Source organism: Cibotium barometz, chromosome 7 (assembly GCF_041138505.1).
Source record: "Cibotium barometz isolate CiBa-2024 chromosome 7, ASM4113850v1, whole genome shotgun sequence".
Taxonomy (NCBI): Eukaryota; Viridiplantae; Streptophyta; class Polypodiopsida; order Cyatheales; family Cibotiaceae; genus Cibotium; species Cibotium barometz.
The window spans coordinates 50,687,666-50,714,316 of record NC_141052.1 but is presented as its reverse complement, the minus strand read 5'-3'; positions in this window follow the sequence as shown (position 1 = coordinate 50,714,316).

The following is a 26,651-nucleotide window of genomic DNA, read 5'->3' as shown; positions in this document are numbered from 1 at the left end:
GTGAGCGCTCATACAGTTCTATAAAATCCTTCTTCACAGACTCACTTGCGTCTTAAAGGTGAGAAATCATCATTGATAAAACTAATTCCTGTTGCCAAGCCATGAAGGAGATTAAGAAAGAAAGGAGATCGATGGGAGTAAGATTACTGCGAGCGGCAAGTAAAAGTTACGACTTATATAGAGAAAGGAGCTAGCATAACTTAGAAGCCAACGGTATCTTGTCACTGAAGTTTTACCGTCTTTCCATGATTTGGGTTTGGCACATATTTCTATAGAAGGTTCACATGAAATACATTATGAACTTTAAGATGATGAGGTAGAAAAAGCTCGTAGGCTAAGTCACCTACTTTCATTGAAATCCGATATGCCCCACAATATCTGGGGGATAACTTCTTATACTTCCTAAGAGATAAAGAACTTCTTTTGGGCCGTATTCGAATGAATACCATATCTGCTTCTTTGAATTCTCTGACTGTCTTCTTTTTATCTACATACTGCTTATGTCGATTTTGGGCAGTCTTTTAATTGATGACCAAAACCTTGGCATCCAAAACACCGGTTCTCACTTCTGAACTCATCGTTCATAATCCTTAAAACATGTGGGACTTTTGAGAAGTATTCTGGGAAAAGGTCTTCCTTTTTTAAACAGAATCTTTCTTTTATTTAGAGAGGGAATAATTATAAGATCAGAAAGGGAGGTTCTTACTCCTGCATACCTCGAAGGCTGGGGAGGAATCTTACATTCTACCCCACTTAAAAAGTGCGAGATGTCCTCATCTTGTAAAGTAGAGGACAACTCTTTTTCTTAAGATCCAATTTATTCTGGGGTTCCTTATATTCTGGTCAACCCAACAGAATACGAGAATAAATATCCCTTATATAGAACTCATCATTAAATAACAATTCATTTCAGATCATATCATTCATATCTTTAACACGATAATGGTCCATTCGATCAAAAAATTTTCTTTCTGAACATTCCTCACAGAAATTTCAATCAAGCAAGTTCTCAATTTGTCATCCTTTAACTTGATATACCGAGTCAAGTGTTAACAGTAGCAATTTGACAGCACAATCCACTAATCTCATAGTGATTTGTTGAAATCATTATCATCATTCCAGTTATGAATATCATCACAGGGACTCGTCCCATTCATCCTCATTGAGGTTTCGCTCAGCTTATTACATTTCAACCAAATTTCAAGGATCATCATTTTTCAATCAGAATCCAAATCAATTCATGAGTTCTCAAACAGAATTAAAAGTTATATCAACCACATTCGAAATCATCAATGTCTGGATAGCATTAATGCTTATAATTTCAAGTCTTAGATTTACTCGTATATACTACCGATAAAGAGCTACAGTTATACCCTCAGTATATACGGGTAGTGATACTTGAAACTATCAGGTAAATACCATCATGTCTAGGCCTCAAGCACGTCAGGGTTCCATACAATTGCGGTACGTCCATTTGAAGACCCAGTTACTAATTTATGAATTTTTAGTTTGAATATCAATTTGTATGAATTATATCAATTTGTATGAATTATATCACACAATTATAACTTTTTTGTGATTCTAGATAAATTTTTGATATATTGGCTTCTCGGTTGATCCTCATTAACCAAATGCTCTGATACCAACTGTGAGATCCCTGTTCCCACCGCGCAACGGATTTGGGGTACTAGCAGTGGAAGTAGCACTTCATGCGCGAGGCAGGGTCCCACACTCCGGGCCTCGTCCCCACGGATATCCGAACAAAAGACTAATCCGTCGGTTTTTCCAAAACCGAACCCGGAAAAACTTCCCTTATCCGGAAAGCATGGGCGATTCCTCCAGGATAACTTTTACTCTAACGTAGTCAAAACCATTAGTGATCAAACTGATCCGACTGCACCTATAAAGATACTCGGTCAGATCAAGGAAGAAACTTGCACTTGGATCATTGGGATCAATGCTTTTTTCCCCATCACGATGCACAGCTGTTGATTCCTATCCATAGAACAATTACTATCTGGGATTTACTTTATCTATCGTAGTAATAGAAATTGAGTCTCGATTTACGGATCCATCAGTCCAGCCTAACCCCATCCAGTCCCATGGGTTAGCCAACCTCCCAACCACTGTAGTGATGGGATCCAATTTAGAATTTTATTTTTGTCCCGGGTACCAGGGAAAAGAGTTCCCAGGCCCCCTAGCCGGATGTTCATGCAAAAATAAAACTAATCACACCACTTACACACCCGCCGATAGGAAATTGCCTTTTTCACAGATTGAACCAGTTTTAAAACAATCCTATGATGAAACCATAGTATCACTGATCACAATCTTCCAAATTATCCGGTTCATTCTTAATTTCCCATCATTCCTTCATCAGAGTATTTATGGCATCATTGGCAACCAGAACGCTCACCACCTGTCCACTCAGGGGCCTTTTCAATAGTTCCTAGCCCATAATACTCGGCAAATCATCACTTATAAAAATCAAGATGGACTCTCGTTGAAGATCAGCAAGATCAACCAACAGATCCATATAAAGAGCCATGGACTCATCCATTGAAGACCAGCAAGGTCAATCAACCAGATCCATGCCCGGTTTCACAAAACAACTCTTACTCCTTGTTCCAATATCTTCCTCGACGCACGCGTGGGTATCCTAGGTCCTAGGTCACCCAGAGCCCGAGCATCGTATGGTCAGCACCCTCTAGGATCCTTCGCGCAGGTGACCTAGCGCTTGACTCATAGGCCGCTTCCTTGGTCCCTCATCCACCGTACTGGAAGCTCACCATTTTTATCGAACCGAGGCTAGTCAAGACCTCGGCCGACTTTGCTACGCGAGACGTCCTCCATTGACTCTCCGTCAGCAGTTGCAACTTTATCAGTTAGGTCTCCACGACCTTAATCACAAGACGGTCAAAATGCTTCCCCAGCATTCTTGACATAAAACAGCCATTTACAAACAGCATTTACAAATAGTTTACAAATACAGTTTCTATAATAACTCTCATTTTTTCACATTATCCCTCATTAATCCACATTACTTATTCCACATTCCATTTATATGTGTACTCATCCAATCACATCATTTTCCATCTCCTCACTTCAGATTCCTTCACATCACATATCATATATTCACAACCATATCCACATGCACATGTATCCACATTCACATCCATACATCCACATCTACATGCTTATCTCCATTTTCACATCCTCATTTATACATCCACATCCCATATCCACATTCATACATACACATCCATATCCACATCCATACATCCACATCCACATGCATACATCCATTATCACGTCCTCATTCATACATCCACATCCACATACATACATACATCCACATCCACATTCACATCTATACATCCACATCTACATCCACATACATCCACATCCACATTCCACATTCACATCTACACATCCACATCTACATCCACATTCACATACATCCACATCCACATTTCCAATCACATCTATACATCCACATCTACATCCACATACATACATACATCCACATCCACATTCCACATTCACATCTATACATCCACATCTACATCCACATTCACATACATCTACATCCACATTCCCATTCATATCTATACATCCTCATCTACATCCACATTCACATCTATGCATATACATCTTCATGCATACATCCATTTTCACATTCATACATCCACACTCCCATCTCCACATCCACACGTCCACATACATACATCCATTTTCACATTCCCATTCATATAACCCCATATGCCTTCACATCTAATCTTTTACATCACATCCATTCTCGCCTTACCTCATCCCATACACATCTTATCACATCTTAATTCATCTTATCATCTCCTAACTTATTTCATAAGCATCTTATCACCTCTTATCACATCTTATACACCTCTTATCACATCCTATCACATCTCATATCTATTTATAGAATACAAGAGAATTCTTATATTTGATATAAGATTTCTTTACACATTTATTTATGCATAAATTCTATTTAAGGAGATTAATACTTTCGAAGTAAAAATCAATCTTTTATACATCTTCCTATGCATAAACTCATTTTAAATGAAAATGACACTTTTGAATTAAATTTCAATCTTTTATGCATTTTCCTATGCATAAATTCAATTTAGATGAGAATGACACTTTTGAATTAAAAATCAATCTTTTATGCATCTTCTTATGCATAAATTCAATTTGGTAGAAATTACACTTTTAGAATAAAAGAATTTCTCTTATGCATCTAAGTTATGCATAAAATCCATTTATCATGAAAAATCACACTTTTAGTACAAAAAGAATATCTTTTATGCATACCTCTATGCATGAAATCCAATATGATAAAAGTAACACTTTTACAATAAAATAATCAACTTTTATGCATACCTCTATGCATGAAATTCAATTATGATAAAAGTAACACTTTTATATTAAAATAATAATCTTTTATGCATACCTTTATGCATGAAATCTAATTATGATAAAAGTAACACTTTTATGTTAAAATAATAATCTTTTATGCATACCTCTATGCATGAAAATCAATTATGCTTAATATAAAAATCAATTTCTCTAGGATTACAATGAATATCTTTCAATTAATCTAGGATGATAATTCCTAGAATATGGTAGAAAGTCCTCTTTTTATACATTGAATGAAATTATTTTATGCGTAATTTTTATAAAAAATTTACCATAGCTCCGCTGCTATGACTGATAAATCTCAATTTTTCTAAGAGATAAAGCTTATCATTAAGAAAATAATTAGAATGATCCCTAATTGGATCATTAATCCATAATGGATTGAATCATCAATATTCATGAAATACATAAAGTAAAAGCATAGAAAAAAGCCATTAATTTGGCCTCAAGCATAGATTAATCTTGGATTAAGGAAAAGCTTTACGAAAAGCTTCATTTGGATTGAGAATGGGTCATGAGTATAACCATTTCTTGAGTGAGAGAGAGAAATTACATAAAAACCATTTGAATTAAGCATAAATGAAAATTTATGTAATTCTTAACTATCATTAATCAATTAACTTCAATAGCATTCATCAAATTATGTAACTCTTCACTACCATTCATCAATTAACTTCAATAGCATTCAAAAACCATTCCAATTAAGCTTCTCAAGCTTGAGAGGGGTTGAGAAGAGAGAAGCATTGAGAAATTATAGAAAAGATCAAAATTCACCATTTACCTTATAAATTGCTTGATTCTTTGTTCACGGTAGAGGCCCCCAACCAATCAATTGGTTAAGTATGTTGATGGAGCCAGCAATGGGGATTGAAGAAAGAGGGCAGCTCCAATTTATTTGGAGAGAATTTTAGAGAATAGTAGAAATTAGCATTATTTCAGCATAACTCTAGTATAGTAAATTTCTTCTACTTTTTTCAAAGGACTCATGTTCTATTTATAGGAGAGGGAAGCTCTAACCAAAGCTAACTGAATTCTAGAATTTTCCAAATTCAGTTTGGTTGAATTTGGACTAGATTTGGACCTAGTTTGGTTACTTTTTGATTCGGTTTGGTTCCATTTTGATTTGGTTTGGTTCAAGAGAGAGGAGAGATAAAAATATCACATTATTTTTTAGTTTAAAACTCATTCAAGCATGTGAAATATGCACCTCCGTTAAAGAACTCCCCTTCCTTACATATGTGTCAAAATGGAATCAATATACCCAAAATATCTCATATTTTTAATATTACTCATAGTTTTTTACTAATAAACCTTGTACATTTTCAACTCTTCATCTTGTGTGAGCATTTACTCATTTTTGGATACCCAAAATATCTCATATTTTTAATATTTCTCATAGTTTTTTACTAATAAACCTTGTACATTTTCAACTCTTCATCTTATGTGAGCATTTACTCCTTTTTGGATACCCAAAATATCTCATATTTTTAATATTGCTCATAGTTTTTTACTAATAAACCTTGTACATTTTAAACTCTTCATCTTATGTGAGCATTTACTCATTTTTGGATACCTAAAATATCTCATATTTTTAATATTGCTCATAGTTTTTTACTAATAAACCCAAAATATCTCATATTTTTCATATTGCTCATAGTTTTTTACTAATAAACCTTGTACATTTTCAACTCTTCATCTTATGTGAGCATTTACTCATTTTTGGGTATCTTCCTTTACAAATTGGATTTATCTCCTCCCTACACATGGATTGATGCTATTGGCCCATAGGAACCTTAATAAGACCATAATCCAAAAATTTCTGAAAATCTAGACCCTTAGGCTAAGGTCCTTTATACCCATTTCCATTAAATTTCAATTGCAAATTGGAAAGTTCTTTTTGAATTTCTGTTCCAGGGGAATTCATTTTAATAATATGAGGAAATTTTTCTATCTAAAAATATTCAAAATCTGAATATTCTCTCTCTAGAATATTTTCTCTCTCTATGTCAAAATAGGCAGAGACAAGATCTTTTATACTTCTGAAGAGGGGATTGATTAGGGGAAGATGCTGGACATCTTGAGAGGCTGGGGAGGAATCTTACATTCTCTCTCACTTGAAAAACGCAAGATGCCCTCATCTCGCAAACTGGGGGTAATTTCACAAGATGCACGAATATGAGACTGAGAGAAATTTTTTAATTAAGATTAACAACCAAGAAAAGTCTCAAAGAGAGCAAGACTCAAGACAAGAACAAAGATTTCAACTTTATTCATTCTTGGAACATAAACAGTAAAGATAGAAGAACTCTTTATACTTCCATAAGCCCGTCCATCATATGGTCACAAAAGCAGCACTCACAAGCTGCGCACGTATAAGGTAACTCAACTATGGGAATAATTCGGCTGGTTATTGCCGCACCTATCTCACTGGTATGAGGTGATCTAACAAAAGGACCTCTGAGAGGCAAGCCAAAAATGGGGTAAAGGCATATCTTCTGATGAGGAAGAAAACACGCCAGTAAGAAGACCCGCTCAGAAAACCCAATATGCCTTGATCTCATCACGCAATAGTATCGGGGACCCAAACCCAAAGCTTCAATAATCATAGCCAAGCAAACATTGTTGCGAAAGTGCTGCTGACCCCACGGTGTTACCCTAGTTATGTCTTGATAGGTCCGCCATTTGGTCTGAGCTACAGAAGTTCCCAAGTGAGGGAAAAGTGAGCGCTCATACAGTTCTATAAAATCCTTCTTCACAGACTCACTTACGTCTTGAAGGTGAGAAATCATCATGGATAAAACTAATTCCTGTTGCCAATCCATGAAGGAGATTAAGAAAGAAAGGAGATCGATGGGAGTAAGATTACTGCAAGCGGCAAGTAAAAGTTACGACTTATATAGAGAAAGGAGCTAGCGTAACTTAGAAGCCAACGGTATCTTGTCACTGAAGTTTTACCATCTTTCCATGATTTGGGTTTGGCACATATTTCTATAGAAGGTTCACATCAAATACATTATGAACTTTGAGATGATGAGGTAGAAAAAGCTCGTAGGCTAAGTCACCTACTTTCATTGAAATCCGATATGGCCAAGAATATCTGGGGGATAACTTCTTATACTTTCTAAGAGATAAAGAACTTCTTTTGGGCCGTATTCGAATGAAGACCATATCTGCTTCTTTGAATTCTCTGACTGTCCTCTTTTTATCTGCATACTACTTCTGTCGATCCTGGGCAGTCTTTTAATTGATGACCAAAACCTTGGCATCCAAAACACCGGTTCTCACTTCTGAACTCATCTTTCATCATCCTTAAAACAGGTGGGACTTTTGAGAAGTATTCTGGGGAAAGGTCTTCCTTTCTTAAACAGAATCTTTCTTTTATTTAGAGAGGGAATAATTATAAGATCAGAAAGGGAGGTTCTACAGAATCTTTCTTTTATTTAGAGAGGGAATAATTATAAGATCAGAAAGGGAGGTTCTTACTCCTGCATACCTCAAAGGCTAGGAAGGAATCTTACATTCTACCCTGGCACTTAAAAAGTGCGAGATGTCCTCATCTCGTAAAGTAGAGGACAACTCTTTTTCTTAAGATCCAATTTATTCTGGGGTTCCTTATATTCTGGTCAACCCAACAGAATACGGGAATAAATATCCCTTATATAGAACTCATCATTAAATAACAATTCATTTCAGATCATATCATTCATATCTTTAACACGATAATGGTCCTCCATTAGATCGAAAAATTTTCTTTCTGAACATTCCTCCACAGAAATTTCAGTCAAGCAAGTTCTCAATTTGTCATCCTTTAACTTGATATACCGAGTCAAGTGTTAACAGTAGCAATTTGACAGCACAATCCACTAATCTCATAGTGATTTGCTGAAATCATTATCATCATTCCAGTTATGAATATCATCACAGGGACTCGTCCCATTCATCCTCATTGAGGTTTCGCTCAGCTTATTACATTTGAACCAAATTTCAGGGAGATCATCATTTTTCAATCAGAATCCAAATCAATTCATCAGTTCTCAAACAGAATTAAAAATCATATCAACCACATTCAAAATCATCATTTGGATAGTATTAATGCTAATAATTTCAAGTCTTAGATTTACTCGTATATGCTGCTGGTAAAGAGCTGCAGTTATACCCTCAGTATATACGGGTAGTCATGATACTTGGAACTATAAGGTAAATACCCTCAGTATATACGGGTAGTCATGATACTTGGAACTATAAGGTAAATACCATCATGTCTAGGCCTCAAGCAAGTCAGGGTTCCATACAATTACGGTACTTCCATTTGAAGACCCAATTACTAATTTACGAATTTTCAGTTTGAATATCAATTTGTATGAATTATATCACACAATTACAACCTTTTTGCGATTCTAGATAAATTTTTGATATATTTGGCTTCTCGGTTGATCCTCATTAACCAAATGCTCTGATACCAACTGTGAGATCCCTGTTCCCAGCGTGCAACGGATTTGGAGTACTAGCAGCAGTAGTAGCACTTCATGCGCGAGGCAGGGTCCCACACTCGGGGACTCGTCCACGGATATCCAGACAAAAGACTAATCCGTCGGTTTTTCCAAAACCGAACCCGAAAAAACTTCCCTTATCCGGAAAGCACGGGCGATTCCTCCAGGATAACTTTTACTCTAACGTAGTCAAGACCATTAGTGATCAAACTGATCTGACTGCACCTATAAAGATACTCGGTCAGATCAAGGAAGAAACTTGCACTTGGATCATTGGGATCAATGCTTTTTTCCCCATCAAGAGGCACAGCCGTTGATTCCTATCCATAGAACAATTACTATCCGGGATTTACTTTATCCATCGTAGTAACAGAAACTGAGTCTCGATTTAAGGATCCATCAGTCCAGCCTAACCCCATCCAGTCCAGCCTAACCCCATCCAGTCCCATGGGTTAGCCAACCTCCCAACCACTGTAGTGATGGGATCCAATTTAGAATTTGATTTTTATCCCGGGTACCAGGGAAAAGAGTTCCCAGGCCCCCTAGCCGGATGTTCATGCAAAAATAAAACTAGTCACACCACTTACACACCCAATATGAAATTGCCTTTTTCACAGATTCAACCAGTTTTAAAACACTCCTATAATGAAACCATAGTATCACTGATCACAATCTTCCAAATTATCCGGTTGATTCTTAATTTTTCATCATTTCTTTATCAGAGTATTTATGGCATCATTGGCAACCAGAACGCTCACCACCTGTCCACTCAGGGGCCTTTTCAATAGTTCCTAGCCCATAATACTCGGCAAATCATCACTTATAAAAATCAAGATGGACTCTCGTTGAAGATCAGCAAGATCAACCAACAAATCCATATAAAGAGCCATGGACTCATCCATTGAAGACCAACAAGGTCAATCAACCAGATCCATGCCCGGTTTCACAAAACAACTCTTACTCCTTGTTCCAATATCTTCCTCGACGCACGCGTGGGTATCCTAGGCGACCCAGAGCCCGAGCACCGTATGGTCAGCACCCTCTAGGATCCTTCGCAGGTGACCTAGCGCTTCACTCATAAGCCAGTTCCTTGGTCCCTCATCCACTGTACCGGAAGCTCACCATTTTAATCCAACCGAGGCTGGTCAAGACCTCGGCCGACTTTGCTACGTGAGACGTCCTCCATTGACTCTCCGTTAGCAGTTGCAACTTTATCACTTAGGTCTCCACGACCTTAATCACAAGACGGTCAAAATGCTTCCCCAGCATTCTTGACATAAAACAGCCATTTACAAACATCATTTACAAACAGTTTACAAATACAGTTTCTATATTAACTCTCATTTTTCCACATTATCCCTCATTAATCCACATTACTTATTCCACATTCCATTTATATGTGTACTCATCCAATCACATCATTTTTCATCTCCTCACTTCAGATTCCTTCACATCACATATCATATATTCACATCCATATCCACATCCATACATCCACATTCACATCCATACATCCACATCTACATGCTTACCTCCAATTTCACATCCTCATTTATACATCCACATCCCATATCCACATTCATACATACACATCCATATCCACATCCATACATCCACATCCACATGCATACATCCATTATCACGTCCTCATTCATACATCCACATCCACATACATACATACATCCACATCCACATTCCCATTCACATCTATACATCCACATCTACATCCACATACATACATACATCCACATCCACATTCCACATTCACATCTACACGTCCACATCTACATCCACATTCACATACATCCACATCCACATTTCCATTCACATCTATACATCCACATCTACATCCACATCCACATTCCACATTCACATCTACATCTACATCCACATTCACATCTATACATCCACATCTACATTCCACATTCACATCTATACATCCACATCTACATCCACATTCACATACATCTACATCCACATTTTCATTCATATCTATACATCCTCATCTACATCCACATTCATATCTATGCATATACATCTTCATGCATACATCCATTTTCACATTCATACATCCACACTCCCATCTCCACATCCACATGTCCACATACATACATCCATTTCCACATTCCCATTCATATAACCCCATATGCCTTCACATCTAATCTTTTACATCACATCCATTCTCGCCTTACCTCATCCCATACACATCTTATCACATCTTAATTCATCTTATCACCTCCTAACTTATTTCATAAGCATCTTATCACCTCTTATCACGTCTTATACACCTCTTATCACATCTCATATCTATTTATAGAATACAAGAGAATTCTTATATTTGATATAAGATTTCTTTACACATTTATTTATGCATAAATTCTATTTAAGGAGATTAATACTTTCGAAGTAAAAATCAATCTTTTATACATCTTCCTATGCATAAATTCATTTTAAATGGAAATGACACTTTTGAATTAAATTTCAATCTTTTATGCATTTTCCTATGCATAAATTCAATTTAGATGAGAATGACACTTTTGAATTAAAAAAAATCAATCTTTTATGCATCTTCTTATGCATAAATTCAATTTGGTAGGAATTACACTTTTAGAATAAAAGAATTTCTCTTATGCATCTAAGTTATGCATAAAATCCATTTATGATGAAAAATCACACTTTTAGTACAAAAAGAATATCTTTTATGCATACCTCTATGCATGAAATCCAATATGATAAAAGTAACACTTTTACAATAAAATAATCAACTTTTATGCATACCTCTATGCATGAAATTCAATTATGATAAAAGTAACACTTTTATATTAAAATAATAATCTTTTATGCATACCTTTATGCATGAAATCTAATTATGATAAAAGTAACGCTTTTATGTTAAAATAATAATCTTTTATGCTTATCTTTATGCATGAAAATCAATTATGCATAATATAAAAATCAATTTCTCTAGGATTACAATGAATATCTTTCAATTAATCTAGGATGATAATTCCCAGAATATGGTAGGAATTCCTCTTTTTATGCTTTGAATGAAATTATTTTATGCGTAATTTTTATAAAAATTTGCCATAGCTCCGCTGCTATGACTGATAAATCTCAATTTTTCTAAGGGATAAAGCTTATCATTAAAAAGATAATTAAAATGATCCCTAATTGGATCATTAATCCATAATGGATTGAATCATCATCAATATTCATGAAATACATAAAGTAAAAGCATAGAAAAAAGCCATTAATTTCGCCTCAAGCATAGATTAATCTTGGATTAAGGAAAAGCTTTATGAAAAGCTTCATTTGGATTGAGAATGGGTCATGAGTATGACCATTTCTTGAGTGAGAGAGAGAAATTACATAAAAACCATTTGAATTAAGCATAAATGGAAATTTATGTAATTCTTAACTATCATTAATCAATTAACTTCAATAGCATTCATCAAATTATGTAACTCTTCACTACCATTCATCAATTAACTTCAATAGCATTCAAAAACCATTCCAATTAAGCTTCTCAAGCTTGAGAGGGGTTGAGAAGAGAGAAGCATTGAGAAATTATAGAAAAGATCAAAATTCACCATTTACCTTACAAATTGCTTGATTCTTTGTTCACGGTAGAGGCCCCCAACCAATCAATTGGTTAAGTATCATGATGGAGCCACCAATGGGGATTGAAGAAAGAGGGAAGCTCCAATTTCTTCAATTTGGGGAGAATTTTAGAGAATAGTAGAAATTAGCATTATTTCAGCATAACTCTAGTATAGTAAAATTCTTCTATTTTTTTCAAATGACTCATGTTCTATTTATAGGAGAGGGAAGCTCTAACCAAAGCTAACTGAATTCTAGAATTTTCCAAATTCAGTTTGGTTAAATTTGGACTAGATTTGGACCTAGTTTGGTTACTTTTTGATTCGGTTTGGTTCCATTTTGATTTGCTTTGGTGCAAGAGAGAGGAGAGATAAAAATATCACATTATTTTTTAGTTTAAAACTCATTCAAGCATGTGAAATATGCACCTCCTTTAAAGAACTCCCCTTCCTTACATATGTGTCAAAATGGAATCATTATACCCAAAATATCTCATATTTTTAATATTGCTCATAGTTTTTTACTAATAAACCTTGTACATTTTCAACTCTTCATCTTGTGTGAGCATTTACTCATTTTTGGATACCCAAAATATCTCATATTTTTAATATTGCTCATAGTTTTTTACTAATAAACCTTGTACATTTTCAACTCTTCATCTTATGTGAGCATTTACTCCTTTTTGGATACCCAAAATATCTCATATTTTTAATATTGCTCATAGTTTTTTACTAATAAACCTTGTACATTTTCAACTCTTCATCTTATGTGAGCATTTACTCATTTTTAGATACCTAAAATATCTCATATTTTTAATATTGCTCATAGTTTTTTACTAATAAACCTTGTACATTTTCAACTCTTCATCTTATGTGAGCATTTACTCATTTTTGGGTATCTTCCTTTACAAATTGGATTTATCTCCTCCCTACACATGGATTGATGCTATTGGCCCATAGGAACCTTAATTGGACCATAATCCAAAAATTTCTGAAAATCTAGACCCTTAGGCTAAGGTCCTTTATACCCATTTCCAATAAATTCCAATTGCACATTGGAAAGTTCTTTTTGAATTTCTGTTTCAGGGGAATTTATTTTAATAACATGAGAAATTTTTCTATCTAAAAATATTCAAAATCTGAATATTCTCTCTCTAGAATATTTTCTCTCTCTATGTCAAAATAGGCAGAGACAAGATCTTTTATATTTCTGAAGAGGGGATTGATTACAGGGGAAGATGCTGGACATCTTGAGAGACTGGGGAGGAATCTTACACTAACTTGTTGTATGAGCTTGTCAGCATCATATAAAATACGAAAGCACCTCTTTCCTTGGGTACACATTTACATTTTCAAGAGCTCTGTTGGCCCTCATCTCCTCTTGGAGCACTTCCATGAAGTTTGTGAAATTCATTTCTACTAAAGTGATCCTTTACCCAAGGGGTTATCCGTTATCATTTTCCTGAAGCAACTGATTTTGCGTTCGATGCTCTGGCTTCCTTAATAATTAGATTATGCTCTAGCTGGATGGCATTAGCTATGACTTCACCTCATGTGGTGATACCTCTAATAACTAAGCCATTATAGATCTCCAAATGTTTAAGCCCATGGATGAATCTATCAAGCAACAGGTTATTGGTAAAATGTTCCTATAAAGAACAACGAGAGTTCAAATGCTTGAGTCGGCTAATGAACTCCCTAACTGACTCTCCCTCTTCTCTCTCTGTCTTATATGGTTGCGAGGCTACACTCCATAGTGCTTCCTCACACACAAATTGCAATATGGAGTGTATCCTCACAAATTGCACTATGGAGTTGATTCAAGAACAATCTCTTAAGTGCTTCAAAGTTTGAGCGTTTCTCAACCCTTAGAGTTCTAAAACAATCCCTTGCCTTCCCATCTAGAGTTAGGCTGCTGAAAGCATTGGTTGTAGCAATCTCATTGCATTCCCAAAGGGCCTCGCAAAGTTGATCAAGCACTTCTAGGTGTCACACCCCAGGATCTCCTTCTCCATTGAACTTTTGGGCTAGCTTTGCTATCTAGATAGCCTTCCTTGAATTGCTTTGACCAGTATCTCTATAACTGGTGTGATATTCTCAGCTACCACTCTTCCTAAGGCTTGAGCAAAGGCAACTAGGTCTGTTGGTAGTAGAGTTGGTGCTAGTGCAACAATAGGTCTAGTTACAACACATGGCATGTAAGGTGCTGCATGTGGATGCGACATTCTAAATCCTAGGGGGTCTCAGACACTGAAGCATGTGGTGTATATCCGGATGGCTTCCCAATAAGGGTTGTCGGCCTCAAAGCATGTGTTGGAATAATGGGTCCAATAGCTCGTGGTGTTATCCTTATTGCTCTTGGCATTAGATAAGAAAAATGCACACTAGAGTGAGATGTGACAAAAGAAGGGGGTTGTGAAGAGGATGGTTCTCTTGTAGCACCCATAGTTGGAACGATTGTGCCAGCTATGCCTAGAGCAAGAAAGTATGTGCAGTGGTAGTAGGCATGGGGTATGGCATTGGGTGAGCTGTAGTTGTTACCGTAGAGTGATCGTGGGCATATAGCTTTGTGGCAAAGTTTTTGTGGTTGTTTCCATGCTACGAATCATTAGAGCAAGGAATATGCCAGCTGGGTCTCAGGATTTAATAGCTCTTGAAGGAATGCAAAGCTCGTGCTAGAGCAAGGTCTTGTGGAATAGTAGATGCAGTTAGGTCTATAGTGTATCCGGGTGACACTACAAAAGTAGGATCAATTGGGCTCATTGGTGGGGTTACAATGTCACTCATAACAGGTACTCTTGCCTTTGACGTCCTGACCTATAGCATAGGTGCCTTAGGGTCTACCAAGAACCCTTATTGGAATCTCTCATGCTCCACTATCCTTTGAATGCAATCACAAATAACTTGCAAATGGTCTTTCTCGCTGGTGGCATGAGGAACCAATTGAACAATATCCTCCTAGCTTACCCCATAGATTTGGACAATGCCCAAATCCATAAGAGTTTCGTCTTCATGACATTATACTCCCACTCTTCTCTTAGAAGACGTTGATCCAAGATTTGAATGCTTATTTGCTTTTGAAAGTTGATGCAACATTACCACTAGCCTCTAGACTATCTAGAACCACCTTCATAGTCTCTGTTGGAGCCATTTGAGCAGCTTGGGGGGCTACTAATCTTTATTGACCTCTATGCAAGGTCTCTTGCTCTATAGCTCTAGCATCTTGTATATGGGTCTCTACTTGCTGTATTTCTTCTAAGGTTCTTCCATCAACAACTAGAAGCTCTTGCATTTATGGGGGATCAATAACTGTAGTAGCTATTGGTGGAGTGAGGTCTGTCTACACATGGATTCTCCCTTCTAGTAATGAGGTCTCATCAGGGGTTTCTCGAGAGTTCACCTCAACTTCTACATTCATTGGCCAGGTTGTGTCATGAATAGGCTCAAAGGCAGCAACCGAAGTCAATCCCTTGAGGCTAGCCACATAGTTGAACAAGCAAAGGGTATGTCTAGCAAACTCAGCTCGGGTGGGGAGTTCTCTCCCTAATTCTTGAGATCCCCCCATTGCATTGTACCTTAACGAAGAGTCACGTGCAGAAATCTTGGGTCCTTGCACTATGCTAAATTGGGTTCCAACCTTTAGGTGAAGAGTCGAGTACCTCCCTAGCTCTTTGGACCCACTTTTCTCTAAAACCAACCTAGATAGTAGGTGCATGTGAGTATGAGGTGTTTGAAGGTCCTACAGATACCTCGAACAAGTTTGAGAAATTTTTTTTTTTAAAAAGCATTTTTTTTATTGTCCAAAGTTTTTCCAAAATGTGTTTTTGGTGTTTCTTAACCCATCTGGCACAAAAAAGTACTATACTTTTTTTTTGGGTTGCTCAAGCACTACAGGCACTCACTCCTATAGTTAAACTCCACTATATAAAAATGTAATTTTTTGGGGTGTTACGCAAGTTGCAGCAAAATGATCGCAACATCCCAAAACGTGTTTTGGGTCAACTTGTGTATGTCCTTTTCCATATACATACACACACACACACATATATTCCCCCCCCTTATCTTTTATCTCTTTCCGTTTTCCTTTCACCATTTTCCTTTTTTCTTCTTTTTTCTTTTTTTTTAATTTTTTCTTTTTACTATTTTGTTCTTTTACTTTCATGGTTTTTATTTTTGGTTTTATCGAAAAGGCGTATTTTTGGAATCTTTGACTTGTAAGCCTACCTAAAAGCCTACGTGCATTGAATGCAGCCAGCCCATCCTGAATTATCCAAAATTGGTTAATTTCAGGATTCAGATTTTGGTGACTAGTGGCCTAAAAGACTGTACACATTAAATGTGGCTAGCCAGTCAAGATGTCCCAAATTACAAAGAGGATTAAGGTTAATTAACTTGTGTGTGTGTGTGTGTGTGTGTGTGTGTGTGTGTGTGTGTACAAGTGTAATTAATGATATTCCATGTATAACAATCAAGTTTTTTACTTTACATTCAAACTTGTAGGAAAATTTGTGTGCTGCTTTACGGTTTGGAGTTTAGGCTCCATTGAGACTTCATAGAAAGTAGAAGTATAAGGTGCACTTCAGGATCCTTTGTGCCCACCACCCATCACTATCACTTCTAAACCAGGCCCACACAGTGAACTACTATTGAGCATGGTGGCAGACAAAAGGCTTTATAACTTTGCCACAACAAAGGAGAGAATCAATGAAGGAATGGGCAACAACCTCAGTGACATAACAATTTAAGCCATGTATGTGCAGCATCAGTAGTTGTAAATGACAGCAACCATACATAGAGGAAAGAGATTCACAATGGAGTCTTGGCATGCATGGGAAGAGGAGACGGACTTGTGTAGGGGAAGAGTTGAAGATGAAATCAAACTCCAATTTCAAACTCGAGTTTCATCCACATGTGAGGTAACCCATTGTGTCCATTCACCATGCATGAGGTGACCCATCGCCCACCCAATCGCCCCTTCCCACTAAAATTGGAAAATTTGGCTTGGTTGCTCTCTTTCTTTTTTGAAATTTAGAATCCATACACAACTTACTTGTAGCACCACCTTTGCTATTATCTTTCCTACCTCTATGGAGCTAGCACTTAGCTTTATCATACCATGAGGAGAACCCTCAACCCCGATGGGGAGCCGATTGAGATTGATTAGGAGGAGGCTGAAGGAGTTGAGAAATCTTCCTTTGAGGAGAAAATGCCCAAACTCCATGCAGTTTCACAGGATGATATTTAGTGGTTTTGGGCAAAATTAGGTAATACTCCTTAAGTAAAATGATTCTGTATGGTTTCCCCTAGCACCTTCTTTCACATCAGCAAATGCCTTCGCAAAGAAAGAAGAAGGAAAGGAAACATGAGGTTGTAGGCTCCTAGCTCAATCATTGGAATGTGCACTTTAAGTTTCAACCTTTCTTGGATGAGCCTATGATGAAAACAATTTTATACTAAACTCTCTAAGTGTGAGTTCTTCTGTAAGGAGCTCACACACCTAACCCATCGAATTTCTTGAGATGGATGAGCATTGATCTTGAGGAGATCCAAAAGGTGTTAGATTAGCTGGTTCTCCACCAACAAGAAGGCAACTTTGGGCATTCTTGGGATTCACTACCTTTCTTAAAAAGTCAATGAAGGGTTATTCGAATTTGACTATTCCTTCCAAGTAATAGTCCCTATTACTTGGAATGAGAGGCTCGATGAGGCTTTTCATACACCTATTTTGGCCCTACCAGATCCTAGCCAACCATTTATGGTTGAGATTGATGCCAAAAATTATGCAATAGGTGTTGGCTTAATCCAAGGAGGCGGACCTATGTAATTTGAAAGCAAGAAGCTTCTTCATGATAGCTAGATTAGGTGGCATACTTAAGAGAAAGAATTATATGGGGTTATACATGCATTGAAAATTTGGAGGCATTATTTGTAGGGATCCAATTTTTTTTATCTTGATTGACCATGTCAAGTCGATGAAGTACATTTGTAATAAACCTAAGTTGATCATGTCAAGTCGATGAAGTACATTTGTACATTTTTTTTATCTTGATTGACCATGTCAAGTCGATGAAGTACATTTGTAATAAACCTAAGTTGAGAGGGAGGAAGGCATGGAGGCCGACTTTGATATGGAGATTCAATATAGGAAGGGAAATTTGAATCAGTTTGCTTATTGCTTGAGTTGGATTGGGGAGGTGAATCTTTTGAGTTTCATCGAGATTAGTGTTAACTTGTATGATTCCTTGAGAGGGATGTAGGGCAATATGTTTAGATAAAGAGATCGAGAGTTTTGGGCCAAAACTCAAGAGTTATACCAGTTGTTAGGGTGGTTGTTTGGTAGTCATTACTTAATCTAGAATAGATTATTGTTTCAAGATAATAGAGTCTATGTACCAGATTGATTAGAAAATGGATCCTTTATGGATGTCATGATAGCACATCATCTGAGAATATAGGGGACTTATGATTTAGTAAAACAAACATTTTACTGGCCTAAGATGAAGGCAAACATCAAGGACTATGTAGTGAAATTTCATCAATGTCAAGTGAATAAGGCTAAGTGCCTTAGAGCTAGAGAATTGTTACATCCTCTGGAGATTCATTTTATCAAGTGGGAAAGTATTTCCATGGATTTAATTATCGAATTTCCATGGACTAGCAGAGGGCATGATGCTATTTGGCTAGTGTGGCAACAGCAGACAGACTGAAAAAGATGGTGAGATTTTTGCCTAGAGCAATCAATTTGGTGCTCAACAATTTGTTGAGTAGCTTTTCAAGTCATATGGGTTGCCTTGTGACATAGTAAGTGTCAGGGACTCAAAGTTTTTTTGATACTTCTAGTAGCTAGTTTCCAAAAGTTGGAGACTACACTAAGTATGAGTTCCTCTGATCATACTCACTTTGATGGGTAGCCAGAGAGAGGGTAAATTAGGTTATGGAGGGTATGCTTTGTGCATGCACCTCAAATTGGGAGGCTTACATCTCAATGGTCGAGTTTGCCTACAAAAGTGCAAAGTATTTGACTACTGCTTACGTTTCGTTTATGCTAATGTACGATTACCAACATAGATCTTCGGTAACTATATCAAGACTAAAGGGCATAAATATTGACGCGACTAGATATTTCTTAGCAGATATGCAATGCACTGTAATTTATCAAAAGTACTCAAGATAGAGCATGATTATATGTTGTTAGAAAGTGTTCACATCGAGGGTTTTCCAAGGGAATGTTTGTTATCTACAAATACCCAAGGGAGTTTCAAGTTTTCCAAGGTAATGTTTGTTTATCCAAGATTTCTAAGATGTTATAAAAAAGTAAGGTTAGGAAGTTATCCATTAGATACTATGGACCTTGCCCAATCCTAAAAGAGTATATGAGGGGGCTTATACGTTAGAATTTTCCCCTAATTAAAAGTTCATCCAATTTTTCATGTGAGAAGACTCAAGAAGAAACTAGGAATTTCGGATACATCTCAAGAACTGGTCGAGGTTAAGCACTTGTCCTTTGTTCCATATAAGCCAGAGCTTATATTAGATTTTAGGGACATGAAGCCTAGAAATAAGTTGATCCCTGAGTATAAGCTTAAGGGGAGAGACAAGGCAATGCAAGACTCGACTTAGGAGATAGTTGCTAGTTTAGAGTGGAGATTCCCTAACTTTGTTTCCTAGTGAGGAAATGTCTTAGGAGGGTAAGTATGTTATGTACCTAGCACTAATCCTTGAGATTAGGTCCTAAGCTAGGCAATGTTGGGAAGCCCTAAGAGCAGGGGGAAGGCTGCAGCATACAAGTTAAGGTGGCTAGGGTGGCTAGGGTTCAATATTATTGATGATCCATGGTTTTACTAGTTATTTATGACTTGATGGTTATTTAGCGACAATAGTCACTAGATAAATTACGTATGGATTATTGAGTTCTTAAGTTGTCTCACTTGACAGTTAGTTTGTGCTTGACTGGAGAGTAGTCTTGCTCCTATAAGTATACATGTGGTCTTGTCAAGGGTCCCTTAGGACATACTCTAGTGGTATGGGATGCCATGGCTAACTAGCTTGATGGAATCTATGGTCGGGAGGTGAGTTTGTCTACACCCTTCTATATGTCCTAACCTTCTGCATTTAGCTTGTGTATCAAGTGATATTATCCCTCGAGATTCCTAATAGAATCTATGGTTAGAAGGTGAGCTTGCTTCAACCCTTTCATGTGTCCTCACCTTGTGTTTTTAGCTTTTGTATAAGGTGATCTTATGGGAGCTTCACAGTGGAGAAGGGGAATCGGGGGATTCCACCTACGGCCTGGGTGGATGCTTTCTAGGAGTCCATGTAAGGGGGGGTGGAATCTCTCTCCAACCTAGTATGGAAATACCCAGCCACTATCTTGGTCTAGGGATGCTTGCATTGGTACAACATCTCATTGTGGTAGTAACCTACTGATTTGCAGATCCCTAGATCACTCATAGCCATGCCAGTGTGTTGATTGTGCACTTGTTGTACCTGGTTGTTGGGCCACTTCAAATGGGTGTAGATGGTCATAACTTGTGCTAGCATGACAAGTTATGGGCCTTAGGATATGCTCTCGCTCTACTATGATATGGGCCTTAGGATATGTTCCTGCTTTATTTATGATGTGGGCCTTATGATATGTTTTTTATCTATTATGATGTGGGTTTCATTAGTGTCAATGATTCCATGCACATGCATACTTCTCCTCGTGCAAGACTAAAGTGTTCTTTATTTGGTGAATAGAATAATAGGTCTCTTAGTTCTTACTTTGTCCAAACCATGTTTAGGCTTAATAGGGGACAACGAAGGAAGGTATTTCCCAACATCCATATCTTGTGACCCTTCTTCCTCTTCTAGTAAAATATATTCTCCTTCATTAGCCTCTTATTATTCTACAAGCACCTACATAGAAGATGTCAACATGCAAAACTTGCGACCATCAAAGATTCCACGAGATGCAGAAGAGCTAGGAGAGATACAGATCAATTCAACTCTCATGAATGTTCATTTTAAGAGATACAGATCAATGGATCCCTCCCATGTCTCTGTTCTCTTAAGGTCTTATAATAATGGGCTAGAAGTGTTATATGCACATTATATGTGCATATACTAGGAGACTAACCCATCCTAGGCATGTGAGCATGGGAGCATGAAAACATGATCTAGTGGGGCAAGAGAGTAGACACAATGCTCTACACAAGAGAACCTCCCTTGAGAGTATCCCATGCTCTTAGTTATAGGAGAGCTCCAAAGTGACTCTTGACCTTCCATCTCTAGAGTGACTCTTGTTGAGATATCGAGGTCAACTAGTGCTACGATGGACATCGATGACCTGCCTAGGTGGTAGCTTCCACATCTCTACACCACTGGCATGGTTGGTGTGAGATTATGGGTGATATGCGGCCAGTGGGATGACAGGCTATGTAACAACCATTTTGGATTACTAGAGACTGGCATAGCTATAGCGCCAACTCATTTAGTCAGGTTCACATTATGGACTAACCCTTGTATGTTGTAGTAGTTGATTACTAACCCATATAGTGTATACTCTTATCTTTATGTTATGTTGGTTAAGTAGAGAAGACGACAATAGAAGAAAATTCAGCTACCCATCTCTCTCTTGTGTCTTGCTCTCTCTTGTGTGTGTGTGTTTGCTTGCTAGGGTTTGAAGCTCTCCCTCTCCCTCACATTCTCTTTATGATATGAGAGCCTCGTTCATGTAAGAGCTAAGGAAACAAGCAAGAGGTAAGAACAAGCAAGGAAGAAAGCGGTACTACACAGGTAAGAGCACCATCATCTCTTTCCCCTTCTTGGTTTGAGAGCTACACATCTCCGATTGAGGAGCTGTCTTTGCGGGAGCAGAGCTACAAGGCAAGTATACTATCGTATTGGTCAACGTTTTTTCAGCCAGATTCGCATTTTGGGTGCATTTACGGGCCCAGTTTGGTCACTGTAGAGTATTTTTGACAGTTTTCTTTTGGTAGAGAACTATTTTTGCTCAAAATCTAGTTATTGCAGTGTAGCACTGCATTTTGGAAGTGCAGACAAGGTTTGCACATGTATTGTTGATACTGGGTGTATGTACATGTATTGCAGTGTAGCAGTGCATTTTGGAAGTGCAGACAAGGTTTGCATTTTGGAAGTGCAGACAAGGTTTGCACATGTATTGTTGATACTGGGTGTATGTACATGTACTTTGGTCACATTTGGTGACACACAGACTGTGCTGAAGTACCGTTGCTACAGTAGTTACTGGAGATACTGCTGTATTACACGTTGCATATAGAAGTTGTCTGTTTGTAGGTTATTTGATTGCTACAAGAAAACATGTCTGATGAAATTAATCAGATTGTTAGTGAGAAGCTGGATAAGAATAACTTCTATGCCTGGAAGTTCAGAATGACCAATTTTGTAATGGGTAAAAGATTTTGGGATTATGTAGAAGGAGACAATGAGGAGCCTCCAGAGTTATCCGAGGAGAATGCCACTCCTACAGATATAAAGGCATTCAAAGATTGGATTCAGGGTGCAAGAAAAGTCATGTGTAGTACTGGCTTTCAATTAGTGTCAGACACCATGATAGGACACATATAGGATACAAACACTCCAACAGTTGCATGGCAGAATCTGGTTCAGATATTCCAGAGACTAGCACAAATGCAAGGAAGTTGCAATTAAAGCAAGAGTTGCATACTGTGGAAAAGAAAAGAATTTCCATCAATGAATATGCCTTAAAGATCAAGGGCATTGTTGAATCCCTTGGGTCTATCAATGTATCAATAGAGCATGATGATTTGGTGAGTGTCTGTCTGAATGGGCTTGGCAAAGAGTACAAGCCATTCAAGACCTCCATTGCAATTAAGGAGAATATTCCCAACTTTCGAGACTTGATATCTATGCTGATCATAGAAGAAAAGAATTTAGGTGAGGATTCTTCTTCACAAAGCATGAACACATCAGAACAGGCCTTCTACTCTAATTCAGGTAGAGGCCGTGAAGGCCAAGGTGGTGGCCGACAAGAAAATCAGAATTTTGGACAACAACAGTCTAATGATTCACAGCAACAATCATACACAGGTGGAAGAGGCCAGTCTAGAGGCAGGGAGAGCCAAAGAGGCCGAGGTGGTTGGAAAAGAAATCAAAATGCAAATAGCATAGAGTGTTATTATTATGGAAAACCAGGATGCATGGCAAAGGACTGCTACAAAAAGTAGAATGACATTAAAAGTGGGAAGTTGCAGCAAGTCAACTATGCATCATCTACTAGCAAACATGGAGGTGATGACAGAAGTGAGCAACTATTTTGTGATGCAGCACATGCTTAGTTCCATAATAGGAGATGCGTCGTCAGGATCTCAAGATATATGGTATATGGATTCTGGCACCTCTAACCACATGACCAATCATGCTGAGTGGTTTAGAGATATGCAAAAAATAGAAAAACTAGGTTATTCCCATTGCGCATGTTGGTAAAGTGCCATTGTCTATAAAGGATGGCAAAATGAAGTACTTAGCTAATGTACTTCATGTTCCAAATATTACAAAGAACCTAGTTTTTGTTGGACGAATGGTTGAGCAGGGTCTACAAGTGAGGTTTAATCCTCAAGGATGTTTTGTGGAAGACTTCAAAAATAAGTGTCACTTGGTTGCAAAGTGTAACAGAAATGGTAGGACGTCTACTTTGGATGTGAACATGCCTGAGATAAAGGCAGCCATGTTTGCGTATGGAATAGGTGTCATTACAAATATTGACATATGGAACAAGCGCATTGGTCATGTGAATGTACAACGAGTGAAGACTATGCAGGCCCAAAACATTGTTGCAGGTTTACCAAAGTTTAAGGTTGACGATATGCATAAGGTATGTGAAGCATGCCAACATGGTAAGCAGGCCAAACATGCTTTCCCACATGAAAAACATGTCAATACAAGGCCATTAGATATGATACATCCATATGGGGACCGACCAACCTGCAACAATTGCAGGTTGCAGAGCAGGTGCAGAGATTTAAAGCCTTGGTCAAGAAGGAAAAAGGCATGCAAATAAAATGCCTAAGATCAGATGGTGGGGGAGAATATTTCTCCAATGAGTTCAACGATTTCTTGAGAAAGCTAGGAATCAAGAGGTAGTTTACGTGCAGGTACACTCTAACAAAATGGCATTGCAGAAAGGAAAAACAGGCACATTGAAGAAGTGACACATGCCTTGATGGTGGCTGAAAAGAATATGCCATGTTACTTTTGGAGCAAAAGCAGTAACTATTTTGTACATTATGAACAGGACACTCCAACTATTCATGGTATGACTCCTGAACAGAAGTTTACAAGCATAAGACTGAATCTATCTCACTTGAAAGTGTTTGGGTGTATTACATATGTACATGTTCTTGATGAAGTGAGAATAAAGTTGGATCCAAAGGTAGAGAAATGCATCTTTATTGGTTATGCTATGGAGCAAAAATGTTATAGATGCTATAACCCTACCACTCGTGAGATGCGAGTAAGTAGAGATATTGTCTTCGATGAGATGAGTAACTGGTATGCACCAATAGTGAAGGCAACAGAAGATGCAGATGTAAGAAGTGTTGATGTTGCACCACATGTAGAGCAACAATCATAGGTGCTGCGTGGACCTGGGGAGTCCTCGAGCAGTGGATCCAATGTTAGCCCATGGTAGCCCATGGTCAGGTAGGTTTAGGAATGATGCAGGTACACATGTATCACGGAAAGGGAAGAAAAAGGTAGATCAACCTTTTGTGCCTGATCTGTCAGCGTGTCACTCATATGTGGATGGTGACTCTAGTGGCTCTGAGTAGAGCCTTGATGAGGAGCTTAGCATTCCATATGTGGTTACTCTTGGTGTCAGGAGAACCAGGGCTATTTTGAGGGCACCTGGTAGTGATCCAGGTGTACACAGATCTACGAGGGTTAGATACCCAATTAAAAGGTTGAGATATGATGGATATACATCCCATCATTATTCTTACATGGTAAAAGCAATACAAGAGGTTGAGCCCACTTGCTTTGAGCAAGCAATTGGAAATAAGAAATGGGAAGATGCCCATGGATAAGGAGATGGCATCATTGGATGCAAATGCAACATGGGAGTTAGTGTGCATTTGCCTAAGAAAAAGAAGGCAATTGGATGTAAGTGGGTATATAAAGTCAAGCACAATGCTGATGATTCAGTGAGTAGGTACAAGGCAAGATTAGTTGCCAAGGGCTATGCGTAGACTTATGGCATAGACTATGAGGAGACATTCAGCCCGGTTACAAGAATGGCTACCGTGAGAGCTGTCAATGCTATGGCTGCAATGAAGGGTTGGTCTTTACATCAAATGGATGTAAAGAATGCTTTCTTTCACAGTGATTTGCAAGAAGAAGTGTACATGATGTAGCCACCAAGTTATGAGAGTGATGCACATCCAAATTTTGTGTGCAGGTTATGCAACCTTGTATGGCTTGAAGCAGGCACCCAGAGTATGGTCAAACAAGATTGGGGAGTATCTTGTTACCATCGGATTTCAGATATCTAATGTAGATTTTTCACTATATGTGAAAAAGACAGATAGAGGGATCATGCTATTAGTCATCTAGGTGGATGACTTAATTATCATTGGTGATAGTGATGCATACATACATGATGTCAGGATGCTTTTGAAGCAGAAGTTTGAGATGAAGGATTTGGGTGAGCTATGGTATTTCTTAGGCATAGAGGTGTAGAGGTGGTGAGATCACCTCATGATGGCATTTTGCTATTGCAGAGGCAATATGGCTTGGACATGTTGTCCAAGTATGGTATAACAGGTTGTAAGCCTATTTCAGTGCCATTGGAGCAGAACACAAAGCTTTTCGCAGATACAGATGAGCTTTTGGAGGACCCCACTACATACATGCGCATAGTGGGTAGTTTGATCTACATGACCATTACAAGGCCAGACTTGAGCTATGCTATTGGACTTGTTAGTCAGTTTATGCAGGCCCCTAGGAAGCCACACTTGGATGCAGCTAGATGGATCCTCTGGTACATAAAGTCTATGGTTGATTACGGACTTTTCTATGAGATTGGTACAGAGATATAGTTGCATGGGTACACAGATGTTGATTGGGCTGGTAGTATTGTAGATAG